This window comes from Lonchura striata, unplaced genomic scaffold (genome assembly GCF_046129695.1).
Source record: "Lonchura striata isolate bLonStr1 unplaced genomic scaffold, bLonStr1.mat Scaffold_483, whole genome shotgun sequence".
Classification (NCBI taxonomy): domain Eukaryota; kingdom Metazoa; phylum Chordata; class Aves; order Passeriformes; family Estrildidae; genus Lonchura; species Lonchura striata.
Genome location: NW_027461175.1, coordinates 2095 through 12500, shown reverse-complemented (window position 1 = coordinate 12500; position 10406 = coordinate 2095).

Here is a 10406-nt window from a genome sequence, read left to right as displayed (position 1 = left end):
CGGGGTAGGCCTGTTCCCCTGGAGCCGGGGTAGACCTGGTGTTCCGGGAGCCGGGGTAGACCTGGTGTTCCGAGCGCCGGGGTAGACTTGGTGCACGGAAGCCTCGGGGTAGACCTGGTCTTCCGGGCGCCGGGGTAGACCTGGAATTCCGGGCGCCGGGGTAGGCCTGTTCCCCTGGAGCCGGGGTAGACCTGGTGTTCCGGGCGCCGGGGTAGACCTGGTGCACGGAAGCCTCGGGGTAGACCTGGTCTTCCGGGCGCCGGGGTAGACCTGGTGCACGGAAGCCTCGGGGTAGACCTGGTCTTCCGGGCGCCGGGGTAGACCTGGTCTTCCGGGAGCCGGGGTAGACCTGGAATTCCGGGCGCCGGGGTAGGCCTGTTCTCCTGGAGCCGGGGTAGACCTGGTCTTCCGGGAGCCGGGGTAGACCTGGTGTTCCGAGCGCCGGGGTAGACTTGGTGCACGGAAGCCTCGGGGTAGACCTGGTCTTCCGGGCGCCGGGGTAGACCTGGAATTCCGGGCGCCGGGGTAGGCCTGTTCCCCTGGAGCCGGGGTAGACCTGGTGTTCCGGGAGCCGGGGTAGACCTGGTGCACGGAAGCCTCGGGGTAGACCTGGTCTTCCGGGAGCCGGGGTAGACCTGTCGTCCTACTCCGGGCCCGGCCTCCGGCCGCCCGGCTGCTGCGGCAGACCTGTCGCCCTGGTGTCCCGGGCGGACCTGCTGTCCCGCGCACGACCCACCCTCCGGCCGCCCGGCGCCGGTCTAGAGAGGGAAGGAGCCGGCCGTTGGGAGCCGGCAGCGCTCCCGCCTCCTCCGTGCCCAAAGCGACAGCGGCCCGGCTCCTGCCTCCGTCTCCGGATCCCTCACTGCCTTCAGCCGCTCGACCCCCCTCCCCCCCACCCCGCTGCCGTCCTGCCCCGGGCTCGGACGGGGCCAGGCCGGGCTGGAGCGTCAAGGAAAGAAGGCCGTCAAAGCAGAAGGCTGGGCGAGAGCCGAAGAGAAGGCTTCTCGGCAAAGGGGCCGCCTCTGCCGCGGGCCCCGGCCCTGCTGGCCGAAGGACCCGCCTTCCTCGGTGTCGGCCCGCTCCTGGCCCTCCCGCCGCTGCGGGTGTGCGAACCGGCCGAGGAGAGAGCGGGCGGGGGACGGCGACGGGGGTGGGGAAAGTAGTCTGCGAGCGGCGCCGGGGAGTCTGATGGGGCAGGGCGGGGCGCCCCCAACCGTCGATGGGCGGAGGCGGGGAAAGTCTTCAGGCGGGGCGCCCCCAACCGTCGATGGGCGGGCTCTGAGGGGGCGGCGTCGGATTGCGAGTGTGTGGAGCCGGCGTGTGTGTCACCGTGCCCCTCTCTCTCTGTCTCTCTCTCCCTCCCTTCCCCCCCCCGCCCCCCCGTCCCTCCCTCCCTCCCTCGCTTCCCTTGCGCGCTGGCCCCACTGAAATTCCGTTCGGCCGGGTAGGGCTGCGCGGCACCCCGGGCGGAGGGGGCTGCTGACGCTGCTTCGACGGCAGGCTGACGCAGGCTGCCTGTCAGCTTGGTCTGGGATCGCTCTGGGTACCAGAGGGAAAGAAATAAAGTTCGCCAAGAAAATTCCTTTTCCGGATCAGTTTCTTGCGCCGAGGGAACAGAAGAGTCGTTCTCTTCGAGAAGGGAGGAAAGGGGAAGCGCGGGAAATGAAACCCGAACCCCAAACCAGACCAAGGGGAACCAAGCCACAAAAAACAAAGGGATAACCCCGTAACTCCTAAAACAAACCCAGAAAACTCGAACCAAAAGTCCCGCAACGCACATTCCCCCACCCCCCACAAAAACCCACACCGAGCCCCCCCGCTCGCGCCCGCCCCCCCCACCCCCACCAGGCAAAAAAAGGTAAAGCCGGCCATTGAGAAACGCTCTACTACCCGGGTATGGGGAAATACCTCTTGCCATGGCCCCGGAATAGACTTTTCCTCCGGGCGCCGGGGTAGACCCGTTGTCCGGCCCCCCGGGCTACACCTGGTATCCCGGAGCCGGGGTAGACCTTGTACCCGGCGGCCGGGGTAGACCTGGTATCCCGGAGCCGGGGTAGACCTTGTACCCGGCGGCCGGGGTAGACCTGGTATCCCGGAGACGGGGTAGACCTTGTACCCGGCGGCCGGGGTAGACCTGGTATCCAGGAGCCGGGGTAGACCTTGTACCCGGCGGCCGGGGTAGACCTGGTATCCCGGAGACGGGGTAGACCTTGTACCCGGCGGCCGGGGTAGACCTGGTATCCCGGAGCCGGGGTAGACCTTGTACCCGGCGGCCGGGGTAGACCTGGTATCCAGGAGACGGGGTAGACCTTGTACCCGGCGGCCGGGGTAGACCTGGTATCCCGGAGACGGGGTAGACCTTGTACCCGGCGGCCGGGGTAGACCTGGTATCCAGGAGACGGGGTAGACCTTGTACCCGGCGGCCGGGGTAGACCTGGTATCCCGGAGCCGGGGTAGACCTTGTACCCGGCGGCCGGGGTAGACCTGGTATCCCGGAGCCGGGGTAGACCTTGTACCCGGCGGCCGGGGTAGACCTGGTATCCCGGAGACGGGGTAGACCTTGTACCCGGCGGCCGGGGTAGACCTGGTATCCAGGAGCCGGGGTAGACCTTGTACCCGGCGGCCGGGGTAGACCTGGTATCCAGGAGCCGGGGTAGACCTTGTACCCGGCGGCCGGGGTAGACCTGGTATCCCGGAGACGGGGTAGACCTTGTACCCGGCGGCCGGGGTAGACCTGGTATCCCGGAGCCGGGGTAGACCTTGTACCCGGCGGCCGGGGTAGACCTGGTATCCAGGAGCCGGGGTAGACCTTGTACCCGGCGGCCGGGGTAGACCTGGTATCCCGGAGACGGGGTAGACCTTGTACCCGGCGGCCGGGGTAGACCTGGTATCCCGGAGACGGGGTAGACCTTGTACCCGGCGGCCGGGGTAGACCTGGTATCCAGGAGCCGGGGTAGACCTTGTACCCGGCGGCCGGGGTAGACCTGGTATCCAGGAGACGTGGTATACCTTGTACCCGGCGGCCGGGGTAGACCTGGTATCCCGGAGCCGGGGTAGACCTTGTACCCGGCGGCCGGGGTAGACCTGGTATCCAGGAGCCGGGGTAGACCTTGTACCCGGCGGCCGGGGTAGACCTGGTATCCAGGAGCCGGGGTAGACCTTGTACCCGGCGGCCGGGGTAGACCTGGTATCCCGGAGCCGGGGTAGACCTTGTACCCGGCGGCCGGGGTAGACCTGGTATCCAGGAGCCGGGGTAGACCTTGTACCCGGCGGCCGGGGTAGACCTGGTATCCCGGAGACGGGGTAGACCTTGTACCCGGCGGCCGGGGTAGACCTGGTATCCCGGAGACGGGGTAGACCTTGTACCCGGCGGCCGGGGTAGACCTGGTATCCCGGAGCCGGGGTAGACCTTGTACCCGGCGGCCGGGGTAGACCTGGTATCCCGGAGACCGGGTAGACCTTGTACCCGGCGGCCGGGGTAGACCTGGTATCCAGGAGCCGGGGTAGACCTTGTACCCGGCGGCCGGGGTAGACCTGGTATCCAGGAGACGGGGTAGACCTTGTACCCGGCGGCCGGGGTAGACCTGGTATCCAGGAGCCGGGGTAGACCTTGTACCCGGCGGCCGGGGTAGACCTGGTATCCAGGAGACGGGGTAGACCTTGTACCCGGCGGCCGGGGTAGACCTGGTATCCCGGAGACGGGGTAGACCTTGTACCCGGCGGCCGGGGTAGACCTGGTATCCCGGAGACGGGGTAGACCTTGTACCCGGCGGCCGGGGTAGACCTGGTATCCAGGAGACGGGGTAGACCTTGTACCCGGCGGCCGGGGTAGACCTGGTATCCCGGAGACGGGGTAGACCTTGTACCCGGCGGCCGGGGTAGACCTGGTATCCAGGAGCCGGGGTAGACCTTGTACCCGGCGGCCGGGGTAGACCTGGTATCCCGGAGCCGGGGTAGACCTTGTACCCGGCGGCCGGGGTAGACCTGGTATCCCGGAGCCGGGGTAGACCTTGTACCCGGCGGCCGGGGTAGACCTGGTATCCCGGAGACGGGGTAGACCTTGTACCCGGCGGCCGGGGTAGACCTGGTATCCAGGAGCCGGGGTAGACCTTGTACCCGGCGGCCGGGGTAGACCTGGTATCCAGGAGCCGGGGTAGACCTTGTACCCGGCGGCCGGGGTAGACCTGGTATCCCGGAGACGGGGTAGACCTTGTACCCGGCGGCCGGGGTAGACCTGGTATCCCGGAGCCGGGGTAGACCTTGTACCCGGCGGCCGGGGTAGACCTGGTATCCAGGAGCCGGGGTAGACCTTGTACCCGGCGGCCGGGGTAGACCTGGTATCCCGGAGACGGGGTAGACCTTGTACCCGGCGGCCGGGGTAGACCTGGTATCCCGGAGACGGGGTAGACCTTGTACCCGGCGGCCGGGGTAGACCTGGTATCCAGGAGACGGGGTAGACCTTGTACCCGGCGGCCGGGGTAGACCTGGTATCCAGGAGACGTGGTATACCTTGTACCCGGCGGCCGGGGTAGACCTGGTATCCCGAAGCCGGGGTAGACCTTGTACCCGGCGGCCGGGGTAGACCTGGTATCCAGGAGCCGGGGTAGACCTTGTACCCGGCGGCCGGGGTAGACCTGGTATCCAGGAGCCGGGGTAGACCTTGTACCCGGCGGCCGGGGTAGACCTGGTATCCCGGAGACGGGGTAGACCTTGTACCCGGCGGCCGGGGTAGACCTGGTATCCCGGAGACGGGGTAGACCTTGTACCCGGCGGCCGGGGTAGACCTGGTATCCCGGAGCCGGGGTAGACCTTGTACCCGGCGGCCGGGGTAGACCTGGTATCCAGGAGCCGGGGTAGACCTTGTACCCGGCGGCCGGGGTAGACCTGGTATCCCGGAGACGGGGTAGACCTTGTACCCGGCGGCCGGGGTAGACCTGGTATCCCGGAGCCGGGGTAGACCTTGTACCCGGCGGCCGGGGTAGACCTGGTATCCAGGAGACGGGGTAGACCTTGTACCCGGCGGCCGGGGTAGACCTGGTATCCCGGAGACGGGGTAGACCTTGTACCCGGCGGCCGGGGTAGACCTGGTATCCAGGAGCCGGGGTAGACCTTGTACCCGGCGGCCGGGGTAGACCTGGTATCCCGGAGCCGGGGTAGACCTTGTACCCGGCGGCCGGGGTAGACCTGGTATCCCGGAGCCGGGGTAGACCTTGTACCCGGCGGCCGGGGTAGACCTGGTATCCCGGAGACGGGGTAGACCTTGTACCCGGCGGCCGGGGTAGACCTGGTATCCAGGAGCCGGGGTAGACCTTGTACCCGGCGGCCGGGGTAGACCTGGTATCCAGGAGCCGGGGTAGACCTTGTACCCGGCGGCCGGGGTAGACCTGGTATCCCGGAGACGGGGTAGACCTTGTACCCGGCGGCCGGGGTAGACCTGGTATCCCGGAGCCGGGGTAGACCTTGTACCCGGCGGCCGGGGTAGACCTGGTATCCAGGAGCCGGGGTAGACCTTGTACCCGGCGGCCGGGGTAGACCTGGTATCCCGGAGACGGGGTAGACCTTGTACCCGGCGGCCGGGGTAGACCTGGTATCCCGGAGACGGGGTAGACCTTGTACCCGGCGGCCGGGGTAGACCTGGTATCCAGGAGCCGGGGTAGACCTTGTACCCGGCGGCCGGGGTAGACCTGGTATCCAGGAGACGTGGTATACCTTGTACCCGGCGGCCGGGGTAGACCTGGTATCCCGGAGCCGGGGTAGACCTTGTACCCGGCGGCCGGGGTAGACCTGGTATCCAGGAGCCGGGGTAGACCTTGTACCCGGCGGCCGGGGTAGACCTGGTATCCAGGAGCCGGGGTAGACCTTGTACCCGGCGGCCGGGGTAGACCTGGTATCCAGGAGCCGGGGTAGACCTTGTACCCGGCGGCCGGGGTAGACCTGGTATCCCGGAGACGGGGTAGACCTTGTACCCGGCGGCCGGGGTAGACCTGGTATCCCGGAGACGGGGTAGACCTTGTACCCGGCGGCCGGGGTAGACCTGGTATCCCGGAGACGGGGTAGACCTTGTACCCGGCGGCCGGGGTAGACCTGGTATCCCGGAGCCGGGGTAGACCTTGTACCCGGCGGCCGGGGTAGACCTGGTATCCCGGAGACCGGGTAGACCTTGTACCCGGCGGCCGGGGTAGACCTGGTATCCAGGAGCCGGGGTAGACCTTGTACCCGGCGGCCGGGGTAGACCTGGTATCCAGGAGACGGGGTAGACCTTGTACCCGGCGGCCGGGGTAGACCTGGTATCCAGGAGCCGGGGTAGACCTTGTACCCGGCGGCCGGGGTAGACCTGGTATCCAGGAGACGGGGTAGACCTTGTACCCGGCGGCCGGGGTAGACCTGGTATCCCGGAGACGGGGTAGACCTTGTACCCGGCGGCCGGGGTAGACCTGGTATCCCGGAGACGGGGTAGACCTTGTACCCGGCGGCCGGGGTAGACCTGGTATCCAGGAGACGGGGTAGACCTTGTACCCGGCGGCCGGGGTAGACCTGGTATCCCGGAGACGGGGTAGACCTTGTACCCGGCGGCCGGGGTAGACCTGGTATCCAGGAGCCGGGGTAGACCTTGTACCCGGCGGCCGGGGTAGACCTGGTATCCCGGAGCCGGGGTAGACCTTGTACCCGGCGGCCGGGGTAGACCTGGTATCCCGGAGCCGGGGTAGACCTTGTACCCGGCGGCCGGGGTAGACCTGGTATCCCGGAGACGGGGTAGACCTTGTACCCGGCGGCCGGGGTAGACCTGGTATCCAGGAGCCGGGGTAGACCTTGTACCCGGCGGCCGGGGTAGACCTGGTATCCAGGAGCCGGGGTAGACCTTGTACCCGGCGGCCGGGGTAGACCTGGTATCCCGGAGACGGGGTAGACCTTGTACCCGGCGGCCGGGGTAGACCTGGTATCCCGGAGCCGGGGTAGACCTTGTACCCGGCGGCCGGGGTAGACCTGGTATCCAGGAGCCGGGGTAGACCTTGTACCCGGCGGCCGGGGTAGACCTGGTATCCCGGAGACGGGGTAGACCTTGTACCCGGCGGCCGGGGTAGACCTGGTATCCCGGAGACGGGGTAGACCTTGTACCCGGCGGCCGGGGTAGACCTGGTATCCAGGAGACGGGGTAGACCTTGTACCCGGCGGCCGGGGTAGACCTGGTATCCAGGAGACGTGGTATACCTTGTACCCGGCGGCCGGGGTAGACCTGGTATCCCGGAGCCGGGGTAGACCTTGTACCCGGCGGCCGGGGTAGACCTGGTATCCAGGAGCCGGGGTAGACCTTGTACCCGGCGGCCGGGGTAGACCTGGTATCCAGGAGCCGGGGTAGACCTTGTACCCGGCGGCCGGGGTAGACCTGGTATCCAGGAGCCGGGGTAGACCTTGTACCCGGCGGCCGGGGTAGACCTGGTATCCCGGAGACGGGGTAGACCTTGTACCCGGCGGCCGGGGTAGACCTGGTATCCCGGAGCCGGGGTAGACCTTGTACCCGGCGGCCGGGGTAGACCTGGAATCCCGGAGCCGGGGTAGACCTTGTACCCGGCGGCCGGGGTAGACCTGGTATCCCGGAGACGGGGTAGACCTTGTACCCGGCGGCCGGGGTAGACCTGGTATCCCGGAGACCGGGTAGACCTTGTACCCGGCGGCCGGGGTAGACCTGGTATCCAGGAGCCGGGGTAGACCTTGTACCCGGCGGCCGGGGTAGACCTGGTATCCAGGAGACGGGGTAGACCTTGTACCCGGCGGCCGGGGTAGACCTGGTATCCAGGAGCCGGGGTAGACCTTGTACCCGGCGGCCGGGGTAGACCTGGTATCCAGGAGCCGGGGTAGACCTTGTACCCGGCGGCCGGGGTAGACCTGGTATCCCGGAGACGGGGTAGACCTTGTACCCGGCGGCCGGGGTAGACCTGGTATCCCGGAGACGGGGTAGACCTTGTACCCGGCGGCCGGGGTAGACCTGGTATCCCGGAGACGGGGTAGACCTTGTACCCGGCGGCCGGGGTAGACCTGGTATCCCGGAGACGGGGTAGACCTTGTACCCGGCGGCCGGGGTAGACCTGGTATCCAGGAGCCGGGGTAGACCTTGTACCCGGCGGCCGGGGTAGACCTGGTATCCAGGAGACGGGGTAGACCTTGTACCCGGCGGCCGGGGTAGACCTGGTATCCCGGAGACGGGGTAGACCTTGTACCCGGCGGCCGGGGTAGACCTGGTATCCCCGAGCCGGGGTCGACCTTGTACCCGGCGGCCGGGGTAGACCTGGTATCCCGGAGCCGGGGTAGACCTTGTACCCGGCGGCCGGGGTAGACCTGGTATCCCGGAGCCGGGGTAGACCTTGTACCCGGCGGCCGGGGTAGACCTGGTATCCCGGAGCCGGGGTAGACCTTGTACCCGGCGGCCGGGGTAGACCTGGTATCCCGGAGCCGGGGTAGACCTTGTACCCGGCGGCCGGGGTAGACCTGGTATCCCGGAGCCGGGGTAGACCTTGTACCCGGCGGCCGGGGTAGACCTGGTATCCCGGAGACGGGGTAGACCTTGTACCCGGCGGCCGGGGTAGACCTGGTATCCCGGAGACGGGGTAGACCTTGTACCCGGCGGCCGGGGTAGACCTGGTATCCCGGAGCCGGGGTAGACCTTGTACCCGGCGGCCGGGGTAGACCTGGTATCCCGGAGACGGGGTAGACCTTGTACCCGGCGGCCGGGGTAGACCTGGTATCCCGGAGACGGGGTAGACCTTGTACCCGGCGGCCGGGGTAGACCTGGTATCCCGGAGACGGGGTAGACCTTGTACCCGGCGGCCGGGGTAGACCTGGTATCCCGGAGCCGGGGTAGACCTTGTACCCGGCGGCCGGGGTAGACCTGGTATCCCGGAGCCGGGGTAGACCTTGTACCCGGCGGCCGGGGTAGACCTGGTATCCAGGAGCCGGGGTAGACCTTGTACCCGGCGGCCGGGGTAGACCTGGTATCCAGGAGCCGGGGTAGACCTTGTACCCGGCGGCCGGGGTAGACCTGGTATCCAGGAGCCGGGGTAGACCTTGTACCCGGCGGCCGGGGTAGACCTGGTATCCCGGAGACGGGGTAGACCTTGTACCCGGCGGCCGGGGTAGACCTGGTATCCCGGAGACGGGGTAGACCTTGTACCCGGCGGCCGGGGTAGACCTGGTATCCCGGAGCCGGGGTAGACCTGGTCTCCGTCCGCCCGGGTAGACCTGGTGTCGCGGCCGCCTGCGGAAGTTCACCAAGGGGTCGCTGTTCCAGGCTGCCTCCGGCTATGTCGACGTAGCGGTCGGCCTGCGCTGGCGCACCCTCCCGGTCGACTTCCACTCGTCTCCTTGGAGGCGTCGGCGGCCTTGGACTTATCTTTCCGTATATTGGGAGCGAGGTGACGGGCCGCGTCCCCGCAGGTTTCCAGGGTGCCTGCGTCGCAAGGCGGAGGATAGGGCGGCCGCGCCGCGCGGTCGTCGGGGCAGAGCGAGTGCCGCCTAGGCCGGGTGAGCCGCGTGGCTTGGTCCCGGTTCCCGTCCTGCCCAGGGCGCTCTTTCGGGGGGAGAGCTGCCCGAGAAGCCAGAGAGAAGAGAATGGGCAGTGTGAAGGGCCACCAGAGAGAGAGCCGAGAGCCGAGAGAGACGGCCCGAAAGACCGTGTCGAGAAGCCGCTCGCTGGCCGCAGCGAGGCGGTGAGAAGCCCCGCGTGTGTGTTGCTCCGCTCCGGTCGGCTGCCGTGCCGGCCCGGTTGAAGGGGGGGCGGCCCCCCTGGGACGATCGGTGGCAGGTGAGGCGGCGGCGCCTCGTCCCTTTTCCGCCTGGCCTTAAGCCGGGGCCCGCTCCGGCAGGCATTTTTCCGGCAGCCGGTCCGGTGGCAGTGGCCGGCAGCCGGGGGTCGACGCGGCCGGGCTTTTTTTTTCCCCGGCCCTCGCCCGAGAGCCTCCTCCCCGAGCAAGGCCCGGCCAGCCCGCCGCGGTGGCGGCGCCCGGTTCCCCCGCTCCCGACCTGTTTGCCAGCGTGTCCGTGTCGGAAGGGCAGCGGTGGGGCGCGCGGCCTGGCCTCGGCATTCGCCGCGTGGCCGGAGGGGCTCGGTGACGGCGGTCGCCCGATGAGCCGTGGAGCCGGGGTGGCGGCACCCCGTCCCACCGGCGCGTGCTGTTGAAGTCACCCCCTTCCTCGGCCTTAAGCCGGGGACCCGCCTTGCGGGCGGGCTGTTTTTTTCGCGGGCAGAGAGGGGCCGGCCGCGGTGGCCGGCCCGCCCTAGCACGGACCGAAGCCCCCGGCAGAGAGCAACCCCCGGAAGGTCGCGGGCGAGGCGGCGGCGCCTCGCCCTTCCTCGGTCGTGGCGACCGAGCCCGCTTCTGCCCCGGGCGGTCCGTTGCTATTTTTTCAAGGGC